Raw genomic sequence first — 16,603 nt, 5'->3', positions numbered from 1 at the left:
AATACATGCATACACGGCACAATGATTCACTTAGGGTAGACGGCACAGTTTTGTACTCATTAGTTCACCACTTCTCCCCCACCTCCACCCATCTCCTGCCTTCGTACTTCAAAATGCAATACAGAGGTGTGGATACTGGTGGCCAGCTATGTTGACTGTGGCTTGATTTTGCATTGTGTGTTTGTATGAGAGACGGCATGCTCAGCCACACAGTTGGCACATGATTGGTGAATGTCTACGCTGACTGGGGCTGACTCCAGCCACCCTCCAAAGAAAGGATCTCCCTCCCCGAATCAAAGCCAAAGATGTTGTTAAGGCATAAAAGGAATCTTGAAAAATGCTACTTTTGCATTTTCATGATAAATGATATTTGAGGACCAGAAATTTCAGAACTGACAGCACCTCAGCAAAAGAATTTCTGGTGAATATTTTGCTGATGCTAGAAGAAGAGAGGGTCTTGATGGAGACTAGGGGAGAGGAGGGCATATGATGGGCACATATCTCCACCTCCTGTTTTCTCCCTCTGCTGGGAAGGGATGGGTGGGCTTAGTTAAGGAGGTTCTGGGCTAGACTGCAGCAGCCTAGACTTTCTGATGGGGCGGACTTGGGGGAAGGCTGCGGGGTGAGCCATATGGATAAACTCTCTTTCAACCCAGACATCACCAGGGCCGGCATATCACATGGGAATTGTCGAACATAGCTATTCAATTTGGGTGTCTTGTCTGCCCCTTTTCAAGCCTCCTACACACTTAGTATCATGCTGCTCTCTGGCTGTCCAATACTACCTTCCCTTCCAACCTCCATCCATAGCAACACCCTGGGCCTCATCGAAATTTCCACTTCTCAGGCTCAATGCAAGCTTGCTCTAATTATCCAATTACAATAGACGGAAGCTAGGGGTCACTTCTAGAACAATGCTTCCTGATAGAAATATTATATCAGCCACAAATGGGAGCCACAGATGTAATTTTAAATTTTCTACTAGCCACATTTTAACAAGTAAAACAAAACAGCAAAATTATTTTTAAGAATATATTTTAACCTAATATACTCAAACTATCATCATTTCAACATGTAATGAGTATTTTTTAAAGTTATTAATGTGATTTTTTATTTTTTTATTATTATTTTTTTGGGTATTCAGTCTTTGAAATCCACGGTGTACTTTACACTTACAGCACATCTCAACTAGAAAATTGGAACTAGCCTCATTTTGAGGGCTTAAAAGCCATATGTGGCTAGTTACTGCCATTTGGACAGTATAGCTCCAGAGTTTGAAGAGAAAACCTCCCTGATATAGTGATCAAATTTATACCTCCAAGCCTTTGTCAGTCAGACAATGCAATATTGCCCAAAATATCCTTTAGTGACATATTTGAATAAAAGTTTAAAATATTTTTGACAAACCAAAATGGTTCATTGACTCTTACAAAATTAAAGTTAACTAGACTAAATGTAAAATTCTATATTTAGCCTCTCAAAAGTCAATCATAGAAGTATAGAATGAGGGAGACTGGCTTGGCAATTCACATATATTAAAAAAAAAAAAAAGACCTGATTTTAAGTTATTCACAATTTTGTAAGAGCTGCACTGTGATAAAATTTTTTGATACATAAATTTTTTTCATACACAATCAATGTAGTGACCTAAACACAGGAAATATTGGTCAGATCCAGAGCTGGATGAAGGGGTAGCTCTGCCATGCAGGTGTCCAGGGCTCCAAACTTTAAGGTGCTGGATATCCCTGGATGTGTAAGGAGAGGGAACGCATGCCATGTGCCAGGATTCTTGGTTGGATGTGATACTTCTTAGTCAGCTCATAGCAGTGAGGGCTGAGCTCTCTGAGGACGTGTTTGATTGATCATTGAGTCACTAACTGGCTTGCGAGGGGGTGGCTGCAGTTCTCTACAGTAGGACTTGTGTTTGCTGGGTGGGGTGTGCATGATTGGGCCAGAACTGAACTGACTGGGGCAGCAGAGAAGAGGACCAGAGTTGGGGCTAGCCAACCTTCCCAGCCTGACCCCAATAAGTTAGACAAATATGTAGAGCATATCCTTTTAAAGAGGCACAAAATTAGTAACTAATAACTATTAATTACTAACTGCCTAGGGCACCCACAATGTCCCCATCAGGCCACGTATAGAGAAGTGTGCTGAATTTTAAATACATTTTAAGATGGACTTTGACAAACTAGAGTTTCTGATTGTGGTGGAAAAGGATGAGATGGATGAGGAGCTGCTGTTTGTCAATTATCTCATGCGCGAGTTTGAAGAACTAAAGATGTTCAGCCTATGAGCAAAGGCTTAAGAATATTCTAAGGATTCTCATGTAAAAGATGGAGTAGATCTATCCTGTTCTCTAGTTCGCTGGACACCAGTTGGGTATCTAACAATTCAATTAAATTCTGACACTAACTACTTGGATGTGTTTGCTTGGAAGCTCCTCGAACCTGTCATAAGAGTCTTTATGGAGATTTTACTCCATAGACTTGATTGATTAAGTCATTGGCCATTGGCGATTAAACTCAATCACTGCTGCCTACCCCCTCCACAGAGATTGGGGGCAGGGGCTGAAATTTCTAACCCTCTAATGGTGGTGTGGTGTTTGACCAGTCCTCATGTCAAAGCTGTCTAGGAGTCCCACTCTGAGTACCTCATTTGCTTTAACTTAGGTGTAATAGAAAGACATTCATTATAAATAACAAAAGACATTCCTATCACTCAGGAAATTCCAAAGGTTTTAAGAGTTTGGGCCAGGAACCAGGGACAAAGACCAAACATATTTTTTACTGTGCCACATGGATATTATCCCCAGTATAGATTACTTGGTGGAAGTTATAAGGATGCAAGATTTAATTAAACATCAGAAAAATTAGACGGTTCCATCAGTCGAAGGTTGGTTTTGTACCTTGGGTAAAGAGACAAAGAGCTCCCTTATCTTTAGACATATACAGAGGGAGGCTGAATTTGTCAGGGTTGTAGAGATTCTCACTTTTTTTTAAGTTGAATCCAAGTACTTTTAAGATCTTCTTACCAAATCCATTATTCTGAGCTGTTAAAAACAAAATTAAAGGGTTAGGATTTACATTTTGAAAGAACAATTCTTTGATATAGGATTATGTGAATTGTTACTTTGATAAAGTTGATATAGGTCACATTGAGAAATTTCGGGTTTTTCAATATCTTGATAATATCAGAATGACTGCTGTGGTTGTCAACCCCCAGCAGGCTGAGGGACAGAAGCACATGGAGCCAGCATTTCAGTTTAACACCAGTGCTGTTGCTCCACCCATGCAAGCCCTGCCCTTGACAGTGCCAACTCACACGCAGACTCCTCTCAGACAGGAAAGAGTTAGATATGGGGGAAGCGTGGATCGGCCCAGGAACATCTGACTCATAGCAATAAGTACAGAGAACCTCCACGTGCGGTGCAAACTTACTGTTCAATGCCTCCTTTCATCTTTAGGAAAACCCCTTATATTAATTTGGAAGGTATAATAGTTGCTCCTCTCCAAGAATGCATGTCATTATGACTGGGCAAAAGGTATAATAGTTGCTCCTCTCCAAGAATGCATGTCATTATGACTGGGCAAATCAAAACTCAGGTTACCTTCTGCTTTTGTAGCTAAATACCTTGGATTATGGGGCCCACAAGCTACTCCAGGGCATCGGCGATCTTTAACCAGCTCCATTTTAAGAGAACAGAAGTAGTAAGATTGCTCTTCGGGGACGGGCTGACAACAGTATTGCTGCTATGTGCTTCTAGTGCAGAAAGTACAGGTGAATCTTGCTAGCTTAGAAGAAAGACTTACTGATGAAACAGAAGGCCTCTGTATTTCCAAACCCAATGGTCACTTCCCTGTCTTCATCCTACTCAACCTCTCAACAGCATATGATGGAGCTGACTGTGTCCTACGTCGTGAATGACTGTGCTCTGGGCTTCCTGAACACCACGTGCTTTGCAGTCATTGTATTGTTGTTTCCAACAATTCACTGCTTATCCCTGGGAGGATTACACCTCCCAGTCTAGTCACAACAAGTGAGTGTAAGGGACAGATGCCACATGCCGGGAGGATCTTTCAGGGCCCTTGCATGGTTCTGCCTCTGACCTTTTCCCTCCACTGCAGCCTGTGCTGATAGGCACTTTTCTTTCCATCTGGGTCTGGAAGGAAGAAGATGTGAAAAATGCAGCCAACACACATGTGAGTGACAAACACTCTTTCAGGGCCCTTGCGTGGTTCTGCCTCTGACCTTTTCCCTCCACTGCAGCCTGTGCTGATAGGCACTTTTCTTTCCGTCTGGGTCTGGAAGGAAGAAGATGTGAAAAATGCAGCCAACACACATGTGAGTGACAAACACACCTGTTTTCTTGTAAGGCACTGAGATGTGGGGACTGCTTGTTGCCGTGGCTTAACAGAGTAAAATCTGCATAACGCACCCCCTCCCCACTTTTCCTCCCACCTCAGTGTCCTTCACTGGTGACCTCTGCTCTGTTGGAGCTCTGAAGGTTGTAGGACCTGGGAACCCTGTCCTTGTCCCTCCTTTCTTCTCCATCTAATCTCTCCCTGCGTGATTTCATCCAGTCCTGGGCTTTAGAGACTATGTGCTGGTGTCACCTGAACTCCTGTCTCTATTCCTGCCTTCTCCACTGAGCTCCAGACCAGTGTTTGGCAAACTATGGCCCATGGATCAAATGTGGCCTGTGGCCTGTTTTTGTACAGCCCCAAAGCTAAGAATGGTTTTTACACTTTAAAAGGGAAGGAAAAAACTCAAAGAATGATGTGTAACAGGAACTATATGACCCCTGACAGAAAAAGATTGTCTAGAGTCTCAAATGTAATGTGTCCCAAACAAAACTTTTGATGTCCCCCTGCCAAAATTTGTTTCTACATCACTCCTCTGCATTTCAGTAAATGGCATTTCTATTTACCAGCTGCTTACATTAAAAAACCCAGAAGTCAACCATTCATCCTTTTTCCCACCCCACACCCCACCTATCACCCATTCTTTAATTCTTCTCTGAAATAGAAGGGTACTTCAAAAAGTTTGTGGAAAGATAGAGTGAAAAGATAATAGGAGTCTTTGAAGTGCGCTGTGTATTCTGAGTCAGATCACTTCTCAATATCTCTACTGTTGAAATCCCAGTTCAAGCAACCATCGTCTTTTTTTATTAGTGGTGGTGGTGGAATAGGAAATCAGCTTTTATTCAGGAATACAGGTGACCTGAGGAGGGATGTTGGGTTAACCCATCTCTCCAGTAAACCTGAAGGAGAATGGGGTGGCTTACAGTAACAAAGATTTACTTCTCACTCGTGTTGCACTTCAGTGTGAGTTGGCTCCAGACTACGGCTCTGCACAAGTGCAAGTTGGCGGTGGGTCTGTCCCACGTGTCTTCCTCATTCTGGAACCCAGCTGAAGGAGCAGGCTCTGTTTGGAACATATGATTCTCACAGCAGAGGAAGAAGAATAAAGAGCTGGTAGAAACACGGTGGTTTTTAAGCTTCGGCTCAGACGGAGCATCATGTTATTTCTGCTCATATCCATTGGCCAATGCAGGTCACAGGCTAAGCCCAACATCATGGGGGCGGGGAATAGATATTTTTCCCACAGGAGAACACAGCAAGTCACATAGCAACGGGCAGGGTTTCTGATCCTCCTGGAGAAAGAGGGAGTGAACACTTGGCACAATAACGCAATGTGCCACAGGTGTTAACGTTTTTGTCACGCTGAATTCTGCTGTCCCTGCTGAAGGTGGTGGTTGCATTCCCCCGCCTCAGAATGGCTTGTGTTGCCATGGTAAAGGCATAGCTCGCTGGTTCTGATTTTGGAAAGCTTAAGCTAGTTGAGATGTCTCTAGAGGGTGCAAAGAAAGAGGCAAGCACCTTGGAGAGAAAAGAAGAAAAGAGCACAGGAGAGAGGTTTTATTCCTCCAGCTTGAAAAGGGAAGAGGATTTCAGGTGGGGACATCCCAAGAGTTGCAAGAATCAGCTGAACTTTGAGCTACACCGTGGCAGATGGCAAGACCCCAAAGGAGCACGCTTTCGAGGTGTTTCTGGGGCGGCCGGGGAGATCTGCCTCTGTGAGAAGCCCAGCTTGGTGCAGGCTTGGTTCTCCATGGGCTTGAAGACCAAATCCCCCTCCAAAGGTTCCGGATGGTGTAAGACCCCAGGGACCTTCCCAGCACCCTAGGAAGTGGGGCACAGGGGGAACCATCAAAAGCATGAAAGATCCTGCCAACCCAGTAGCATGGGAGCAGAATAAGTTTGATTTAAAGAAATAAGTGAAATATTTCTTCCATCTCATATTGTGGAGTGAAATTCATTCATTGAGATCTCACAGCTGGAAAGGGACAATTTTTTATACTTTCATTCCAACCAATGTTCACTATTCTCTGTGCCAAGCCCTTTGCATTAGTTTTCTAAGGCAGCCATAACGAAGTACCACAAACCAGGTAACTTAAATGACAGACATTCATTGTCTCACAGTCTGAAGGCTAGAAGTTCAAGATCGAGGTGTGGGCCAGGCTCCCTTTGGAGGCACTGGGGAACGATCCCTGCCAGGCCTCTCTCCCAGCTCCTGGCGGTGCTTGGCTTGTGTGGCCTAACTCCATTCTCCAAATGGCCTTGTTCCCATGTGTGGGTCTGTGTCCGAATTTCCCCTTTTTATAAGGACACCACACATATTGGATCAGGTGTCCACCCTGCTCCAATATGACCTCACCTTAGCTAGTTACATCTGCAATGAATCTATTTCAAAATAAGGTCACATCATTCAAAGGGGTTAGGACTTCAACACATGAATTTGTGGGGGACAAAAGTCAACCCATAAGATTCCCTGAGCGGCTCTGGGGTGTAATGCCATGGAGACCATCATGGTCTCTGACCTATGGCGCCAACCCCTAGGGAAGGTGGATGCTCATCCCTGACTGTGACTGTAGCCAGGCTCACCTGTCTGCTGCCTCAGCCCCGCCTTGGCCAGGTTGGGGCTCATCCTCCCTTGTAGACACGTGCCAGCAGCCGCGCCCCCTGCCATGTGGCTTTGGCTGAGGAACACATCTCACAGAACCCCTCCCAGAACAATGGCCTCAATGTGTTTGCTGTCCCCTCAAGTTAATCAGGCAGCCGACGCAGCATGTCTGGAGCAGCAACAGCAAACAGGCTCAGGTGTCCTGGAAGCCCAGCGGCACCCATGCCCTGGAAGGACCGAGGCATGCACCGTGTTTTCAGGCTTTCAGGAAATCTCCTGGTGTGAGGGGTCAGTTCTCTCATGTGAACTCATCCTGTGCAAGCCCAGCGGCACCCATGCCCTGGAAGGACCGAGGCATGCACCGTGTTTTCCAGGCTTTCAGGAAATCTCCTGGTGTGAGGGGTCAGTTCTCTCATGTGAACTCATCCTGTGCCAAGTGCACACACGCGAGGCCCCCAACTCAGTGAAGTGCCACCTCCTCCTTCTCATCGCTTTTCACATCCTTCTAAAGAGAGAAAGAAGCAGCCTCCTGGTGTGGGTTGAGCAGCTCACAGGACGAGTCCTTGAGAACCTGAAACTGAGAAGGGAATACAGTCTGACAAGCTTCAGAAGGCTGATGCCGGCACATTTTATGAGCATTTCCCCACCACGAGTCTTTCCTGTGCCCAAGATACTTTTCCACGCAATGGGAAGCTCCTTGGGCAGCTGATTTATGTGGACCTGAAAGTAGACAGCTGCCTCTAAAGGCCACGATCTTGTCTGACATTTAGCCATTTGCATTCTTTTTAAAAAAGTTTAAAACTCATGAAGTTGGGCTGGCCCGGTGGCACACTAGGTAGAGTGCGGTGCTTGGGAGTGTGGCGGCGCTCCCGCCAAGGGTTCGGATCCCAGATAGAGACCGGTCTGCTCACTTGTTGAGCGCGGTGCGGGCGCAACACCGAGGGTTGCGATCCCGTTACCGGTCACGAAAAAAGACAAAAAGGAAAAAAAAACATCATGAAGTTGTGGCTTTTTGTATGTCAATCGTACCTCGATACAATGGTTTTTTTAAAAAATTCCAATGGGAAATGTGTTGGGTTCTAGGGTCAGAAACCTAGAATCCATCATGGCTCACCGCAATGCTCAACCCCGTGGTGGGCTGCAGCTGCCCTGCCACTTCAGTCCCCACACTGCTGGCACATTCCCTTGGGCAGGAGAAGTTGTGGCTTTTTGTATGTCAATCGTACCTCGATACAATGGTTTTTTTAAAAAATCCAATGGGAAATGTGTTGGGTTCTAGGGTCAGAAACCTAGAATCCATCATGGCTCACCGCAATGCTCAACTCCGTGGCGGGCTGCAGCTGCCCTGCCACTTCAGTCCCCACACTGCTGGCACATTCCCTTGGGCAGGAGATTTGGGCTGGGACAAGTCACCAGCAAGCCCACTCTCTTCCAACTCCCCAGCTGCAGGGGTGTCATCAGTGCACTCGGTGGTGGATGTGCCCTGTCTTTCTTGTGACTGGACATTAAATGGTCACTGGATGTGCCTCCCAGGGTTGTGACTTAGGCGTCTGGGGAATGCTCAAGTGCACAGGAGCAGCAATGCCCAGGTTCAGAGCTCAGGCTGTGGCACCCGCTGACCGGGGCTGAACTCTGATTCTGCTACTTGCTGTCTGTATTAAGTCAAATGACTCAATTAACCTGGGTCCTTTTGCTCATACCGATTTTTTATAATATGAATAATCTTAGCATTAAGTAATAATTAGTAATATACTATTCGCACTAGCATATGACTTCAACTGGTCTAGGTGTGTTTGGGATTGTGCCAATTTTCCTTTTTATTGCTTTTAAATTGAAGATGGAGTTTTGTCTATTTTTGAATATTTTGGGTGGATTTCAAAGGAGGGGGGAAGAAAAATGCCTTTACTTCTTCATCCAATAACTGACCATTTTCTGACCACAATCCCCAAGTTGTCCTAAAGTTCTAGTGGAAGGATCATACCAATATTCACTCAGTGACAACTGTCCCTTCACATTGTCCCTGTCCTCCACAAAGGAGCCAATATTCTTAAGCTACTCTGGGCAGGACAAAGCAGGACCTGAGCATGACACTCAACCCAGAAGCTGCAGGACACACAGCCCCTTGTCGGGAGGGAGAAGAGGCTGATGTCCAGAGAAATGGACTGAAGCAATAAAAATTAAAATAACAACAATAATGATGGTGGCCACTGATTGAACACTTCGTGCGTGCCAGGCTTCATATTGGGACTTTAAAGGTGTAGCCTCAGTTCATTCTCCTCATTTTACAGGTGGGAACACTGAAGCCTGGAGACATCTAGGAACCTGTCTACGCAATTAAGCGGTAGAGTTGGATTTAGCACCTGCAAGGCCCCACCTCGTTCTCACAGTGAGTTTCTACTTCCCCTGCTCCCCCCATGCAGCAGTGCAGAAACCTGCTTGTGTGTCTCTCAGGGACCAAGCCCAGCAGCTTGGGCCTTGCTTGGGTGACTGATCTGTATCCTACTAGCCCCTTATGGAAAGTAATCAAGAAAGTGTATTTTCAGACAAGTAGTTAGGAGAGAAACAACATGGTCATATTTTTGGCTGCCCAGCATCTGAACCCCCTTCTGAAGTTCGACCTGTGTGCGACACCTTCATGGAAAGCAGCTAGGGCATGAGGTAGAACCGAAACTCAGCCGTGATTCATTCCCACCTAGGATGTTCGGTGTGGAGCAGGGACAATTTAGAACTCATTTTTGGTGGCACCACTGACAGCATTCATGTTCTAGTGGCACCCATGCGAGTACAGAAGTGGCGGTGGCAGCTAACCCACCTATACCCGCTGTGTGGTGGCCTGGCCTGTGTCAGCCACCCAGCTTCCTTTGGTCCTTGTCTGGTTCTCCGTCACTCCCGTTGATTCTGTGAGCTACATCATATTCTACCAACAAGTTTCTTTTCTGTTTCTAATAACTAGAGTTTGTTGTTTGCAAGTGCTGAGGGGTATGAGCAATTAATTACAGACATAGGCAAATAGAGCCAGCTTTACCCAGCGTAGGAGGAGATAAATCTTACCTTGAGATTTCTCAGCTGCAGCAGCCAGCCTGAGTCATTCATCTCCCCTGCCTTGCCCATCGTTGGCATCTTTTACACATTCTAATTGCTTATCCCTTCACTCTGCTGAGCTGTTCTTCAGAAGACCTGCAATGAAAGAGGTCAGATTTTGATCAAAAAATGGAGAAGTTATCAACAGTGTTAAAGGTGGTAGGAAATGGTAAGAGCTCACTGTAAAGACCAAAGGCCAACCATCCTGCTCATTGTAGACTGTGCGTCCTCTCAATTGGGAGTTTTGTGAGTTTGCTGATGTCATGTTTCCTTAATTCGTTTGCTACAACTGTGTCTCAGGACATGGTTAAGTATAGTCCAGTTAACTATGGCCACAGGAGCAGTTTGAAATGGGCCACAACCAGTGTGCCCCTGACCCCTGAGGGATGGTGGAGAAATAGTTGTAGGTGTGGGGAAACAGATTAGTGTGGTAGAGGGAACATGATAACCCAGGCCAAGGTCTAATCCAGGCAGGCAGCGTGTCTGGTGTTGGGGGCTGGCTGTGACTGACGTGAACGCATGGGTATGCCTTCCCCAGTCAGGGAGGATTCAGAAGCAAAGATTCTCTGGCTACAAGTAGGCAGCTGACATTAGATAAGCAACACAGTGGGTAGCACAAAACCAACCCTTGAATCAAGAAGAGAGTTGAGTTCAGGACTCCTTTGAGCAGTTGAGAGCAATACAGGGTTCTACTTCTAAACAGACAGTAAGGCCCCAGGTTTTGCAAAATAATTATTTAAAGAAAGAGAAAACAGGGCAAATGCCAGTCATCAGACATGGGCACAGAGGAAGGCAGGTCACCAGAAGAAAAATTGATTTGATGTAGGTAATTGCTATGGTTTGACTACAATTTGTCCCTACCAAAACTCAGGTGGAGGTCTGATCCCCAATGTAACAGTACTGAGAGGTGGCAGGACCTTTAAGAGTTGTTCGGATCATGAGGATCTGCTGTCCTGAAGGGATTAATGCCATCTGTGGGCGTGGAACTGGATTAGTTATTGCAGGAGTGGTTTGTCATAAAAATGAGTTCAGTGTCCTCAGCTTTCTCTTGCTCTGACCCTCTCTCCATATGATGCCTTCTGCCATGTTATGATGCAACAAGAAGGCGTCACCAGAAGCCAGGCAGGTGCTGGTGCCGTGCCCCTGGACTTCCCAGCCTCCAGAACTGTAAGAAGTGAATTCAATTTCTTTATAAATTACCCAGTCTCAGGTATTTTTTTATAGGAACAGAAAATGAACTAAGACAGTAATAGAACCCCCGGGGTGGGTGAGGGCCAAGGGCCTCAGCCATGCCCCCCTGATGCCCAGATCCAGCCCAGCCTCGACAGAACTGTGGCCGGAAGCCCCCAGGCTCTCCTGCTGGAATGAGGGGGGTGCCACGGGCCTCGACCATGCCCCCCCTGCCTCCTCCTCCCACCTGCTCCCCTTCCCCTTCCCCCCTCCTCCTCCATCCACCCCCACTGCTCCACAGCAACATCTTAGAATGTAAAATAATAATAATAATAGATAAATTTTTTAAAAAAGAAAAAACAGAAATAGTTAACACGTGCAGGAAAAAATTCAATCTGCCTAATAAGACAATTAATGAAAATGATAAAATGATAACTATAATTATAACACAATTCTTAAAAATGAGATCCCAGTTTCCTTTATTAAATTGACTGATGTTTTATAGCAGTCTCAGTGTTGGCAAGGATATGGTGAGGTGGGCATTCTCAGATACTGCTGAGAAAGGGCATCTCAGTACACTCTTACTGGAGCCTGGCCTTCTCAGGCAAGTCACAGCCATCCCGAATCCCAATGTGCTTGTCTGCGTAATGAAGGAAAAGATCTCTAAGGGCCATTTACATTGAATTCGTTGTTATTTATTATGCCGGTTCTTAAGCTCCAAGTCACCCTCTTGGGTGTTCTGTGACCAAAATCTAGCAATAGTTTTCTTCCCACAGAAACAGTCAGGTTAGTGGATGTTCAAAATGATATGCTTTTCTGTAATAATTTTTTTCTAAAAGCTTTAGTACTTGCAAGAGTAAAAGGAGGACAAATTAACTTAACCAGCTGTAAGCAAATATGAACATTCAAAACCTGGAGAGTGTATCATTCTTAGTTTAACAGTTTGCTGGGTTTTTTGTTGATGATGTTGCATATGGACATACTCGTATGTGTTTACGATTTTATGTTATGATCACACTGTTAGCTGATAAATCATTCCTATTTCACATGATGGAATTAAACATAAGTATGTCACACTATTCCACAAGGGACGCCATGATTTCCACGTGTCTCTTCACCCTAACCACTCATTCATTCTGCAGAGGGTGTTTATTTAGTGCTTCCTACATAACAGGCACTGTTTGGGGAGCTGGAGATACAATTGTGAGCAAAAACAAGTCCCTGCTCTTATGCAGCTTATGTTCTTGTGGGAGAAAACAGACCATAAACAATAAGAGGTAAATACGTAACATGACAGATGGTGATGAATAAAGCAGAAGAAAAATCAGCAGGAGGAGGGAAATACGAAGCACTGGGGGTGGGGAGTGGAAGCAAAGTTGCTGAATTTACAGGATGGCCAAGGAGAGCCTCACTGATAAAGGGAGAGTTGGGCAGAAACCAGAAGAAAGGAGAGTAGGAGACATGTACGTATCTGGGGGAAGAGTGTTTCAATGAAAAGACAGCGCAAGTGAAAGGCCCTGAGGTGGGAGCATGCTTAGCATGTTCAAAGAACAGCCAGGGGTCTATTTGGATGGAACAGAGAGACAGTGGTGATACTGGTGGCTCACAGGTAGCAGTGGGGGGACAGATCACATAAGGCTGTCTAGGTAGGTGACCCTCACACATCTCATTTGCCTGGCATAGTCCTGTTTATGATTATTGTTCTGGGATAAATTTTAATAAGTCCCCTTTTCACTCTCAAAACTGTCCGTGTTTGAAGGATATACGTTATGTGGTCACTCTCATTATAAACCATTGTATGGATTTTGGCTTTTGCTTGGAGGATTTAAAGCAAAGAAGCAAGAGGGAACTGTCCGTGTTTGAAGGATATACGTTATGTGGTCACTCTCTTTATAAACCATTGTATGGATTTTGGCTTTTGCTTGGAGGATTTAAAGCAAAGAAGCAAGAGGAGGCGATGGTGGGAGCAGGGAGATGCATTGGAGGCGATCGCAATAATCTAGGCAAGAAATAACAGTGGCTTGGCCGGACAGATGGAGGTTAGAAGTGCTGGGATTCCCCATGTATGTTGAAGGTGAGAGCTGCAGGATGTACTAACAGATTGCACTGGAGAGTGGGAGAAAGCGCAGAGGTGAGGAAGACCCAAAGAAATGTGTTTAGAACTCCTGATTTAGTGTATGTTTGGTTCTGCGGAAACTTCACACATCCTAGACCCTGCTTGCTTGAAATTTAGGTCTTGATACACTCACCATTGCTGTGAGCAAAACATTCACCATCAGAAATAGATAATTTAGTAAACAGAGCTGTGACCTTGGAGACCAGAGACTCGCTAAATGAGGGATAATATGTTATTAGCATTCTTCCTGAGTCGCGCATTGTGACTGGCACAGGCTCTGTGGGACAGTCCACTGCTGTGTTCAGAGCTGTTGTGGACTCATGCAGGTGATGAGGCTCCAAGGACAGATGCTTAATCAGCTTTCTGACTCCATGAGGAAACCGCTGTTGAGCTGTGGGTGGAGATGCTGCTTGCCGAACCGAGTTAACTCTCTTTTTGCAGCACGTGTAATTTTGCACATTCATTTTCTAGCAAAAGAAAATATACAAAGTAGATGATTTTGCTGTGCTCCAGGGCGTCAGTGATGATGAGTCTGTCCTGCCATTTAGTGTTGAGGAAGAATCATTAAAGATGGATAAACACTGTCAAGTGGCCAGGTGTGACATACTCCTTGTCCAAGTCCCAAACTATGAAAATTGTTGAGGAGTGTACTGAATAAGACAGAAACTTGCTTAATATGGAATTTTGACACTGTGTTAATAATACTTGCTGATTATTTCCTAAAGAAGAGGTACTATTATTTGCTTTTTTGTTTATCTCATGAGATATACAGTAGACACTGTCATACCAGAGCAGTCTCAGTGGTTGACCTCTGCTCGTTCTCTCTGTTTTATTTGCTTCAGAGAAGTTTTATATATTTTTAATAAAAGATTTTTCACATTTCTTTTTAAGTATATTTAGGGTATTTTATAGTTTTCTTGCTATTGTAAATGTATCTTTATTCTATTACATTTTCTAGCAGATAATTGCCCTGTGAAGAAAAAGTAACTGACTTTTGTGTATTTTTTTTCTCCACCATACTGACATACTTATTGGTTTCAATATTTTTTTTTGGTGATTTTCTTGGATTTTTCCATGTATAATAATATATCATTAGAAAAATAATCACGTTTGTATCTTCCTTTCCAATCTGCAAGTATCTCACTCCATCTCTCCCTTATTTCACTGGCTATGGCAAGGCTGTTCACTAGTAGCAATGGGAGGCATTCTTGCCTTATTCTTGGCCTTTATAGAAATTCTTTTGTTAATTCATCATTGAATATGATGGTTGCTGTTGGTTTCTTCTATATACTCTTTGCCATATTAAGACAGCTTCCTTTGATTCTAGTACACTAAGAATTTTTTGCATTAGTTGGGGTTTTAAGGCACTGATACATGATATGATACCCTGTCTGTTCCTCAGTTTGAGTTTAGAACTAATTCTGAACATAAGTATCAAACAGATGCAGATCAAAACACCAGCTTAATTGGTAAGACTACTTGGAGAATGTGGCATAGATGTGGGTATTCAGGTGCCTTCCTTATTCTCTACCCTAGAAATAAACTCACCCAGGTAAAGGCAGTTAACGGCAAGCCTCCTCCACAGAGGCACAGATGCCCTGGTAAAAATAATGCCACATGGAGAAAACCGTTCCAGAAAGGACCCCCTTGCAGGTAAGCACATATAAAACAGAGAGTTCACAGGGGCAGAGCCATCTTTTCTCCAAAACTCACCAGACACTCCCATGGGAGGAAGATTCAGAGAAAGGACAAAAACAGCACTGTTAGAAATCCCTATGGAAAAACGGAGCCTACTGAACAGAGGTTTATTCTCACAGAAATGGCTGTTCAGTTTTGTCAAAAGATTGCTAGGCACCAGCATTAGTTATCTCACACATTTATTACCTTGCAGTTTCTGTGGGCCAGGAATCCAGGCATGGCTTAGCAGGGTCCTTTGCTTCAGGGTCTCTTACAAGGCTGTGATCAAGGTGTTGGCCGGGCCTGGGGTCCCACATGAAGGCTCAACCAGGGCAGGATCTGCTTCCAAGCTCACTTATGTGGCTGCTGGCAGGACTCAGTGCCTTTGGGCTGTTGGGCTGAGGGCCTCAGTTCCTAGCTGGCTCTTGGCATGAGGTTACCCTTAATTCCTTGCCACAAGGGCCTCCCCAGTACAGCAACTTGCTTCATCAAAGCCAGCAAGAGATTGAGTCTGCTAACAAGATGGAAATCAGAAGCTTTTGTAATTTTTTTATGGCCGTTATGCTTTTAATGGAGGGTGGTACAAAATGCATCAGTGCAGAGAATGTTTTGCATACTCATCAGCATAGTGATCAGTGTAAATTATGTTTTGATAGTGTAAATTATGTTTTGATAGTGTAAAGTGCAGTGTGTTAAACCTCAAAGAAGAAACTATCAGGTTTCCTGCAACCTAAGGTATTAGAAAGGCTCCTAAAGTTGTTTCTACCCACCACCTTTACTATAACAGTTCTAAATGGTGGGAGGTGGGAGAGGGGAGATTTAAAAACATAAGTCTCTTTTCAGCTATGGTTCAAAGAATTTTAGCGAAGCTGTATGGCAATGACACTGTAGGACCATGAAATTCCCCAAAAGTATTTCCAGTAACACATAGGTGGTTAGGAGGCTTGATAGTTTAAAAGCCTGGAAAGCAGCTAAGATATTCCATCTTAGAGAATTTTGAAACATTATAAATCCCTCTTCTCTCCTACAGAGAAACTTTTTAAAGCACAGACATTACTTTAAGGGTATTAAGAGAACATCAGTTTTCATCAAGCTTTGATAAACACCCCCAGGCACCAGAGTTGAAAACAACCTGTTCATTAAAATGTCACTGCTTGTGACACAGGTATGCTGTGCTTGCAGTAAGAGGACACTGACTTTGTGCCTAGTTGAAAGCACCAGGTATCAAGCTCAGCTTCCATTTACACAGAATGCTCCAGTAATCCCTAGGACAGTGAATGTTTGAAGAGCACTACACCTCCAACAGGTCTTCCCTTTTTGCTCTTAGTCCCCACTAAAGAGTCCCCAGTCTGCAGAATATTTTGAAAGAGGCTAGGACTACCCTGAAAATGGTTTTGAGACAATACAGAGCCCTTCTACAGAGCTCACTGGATACTTTAATAACATTTAAAGAAAGGAATAATACAAAATTTGCAGTAACTGAATTTCTTTCAAATGAAAACTAATGTAGAACTGACATATAGTCTTAAATATTTAGTAATTAATGTCAAAAATTGTCAAGATTATTAATACACATTTTGGTAATAAAAAAAA

The sequence above is a fragment of the Galeopterus variegatus genome, unplaced genomic scaffold (genome assembly GCF_000696425.1).
Source record: "Galeopterus variegatus unplaced genomic scaffold, G_variegatus-3.0.2 Scaffold8418, whole genome shotgun sequence".
NCBI lineage: Eukaryota > Metazoa > Chordata > Mammalia > Dermoptera > Cynocephalidae > Galeopterus > Galeopterus variegatus.
The sequence above is the reverse complement of the archived record's forward strand: the minus strand, read 5'-3'. Positions refer to the sequence as shown.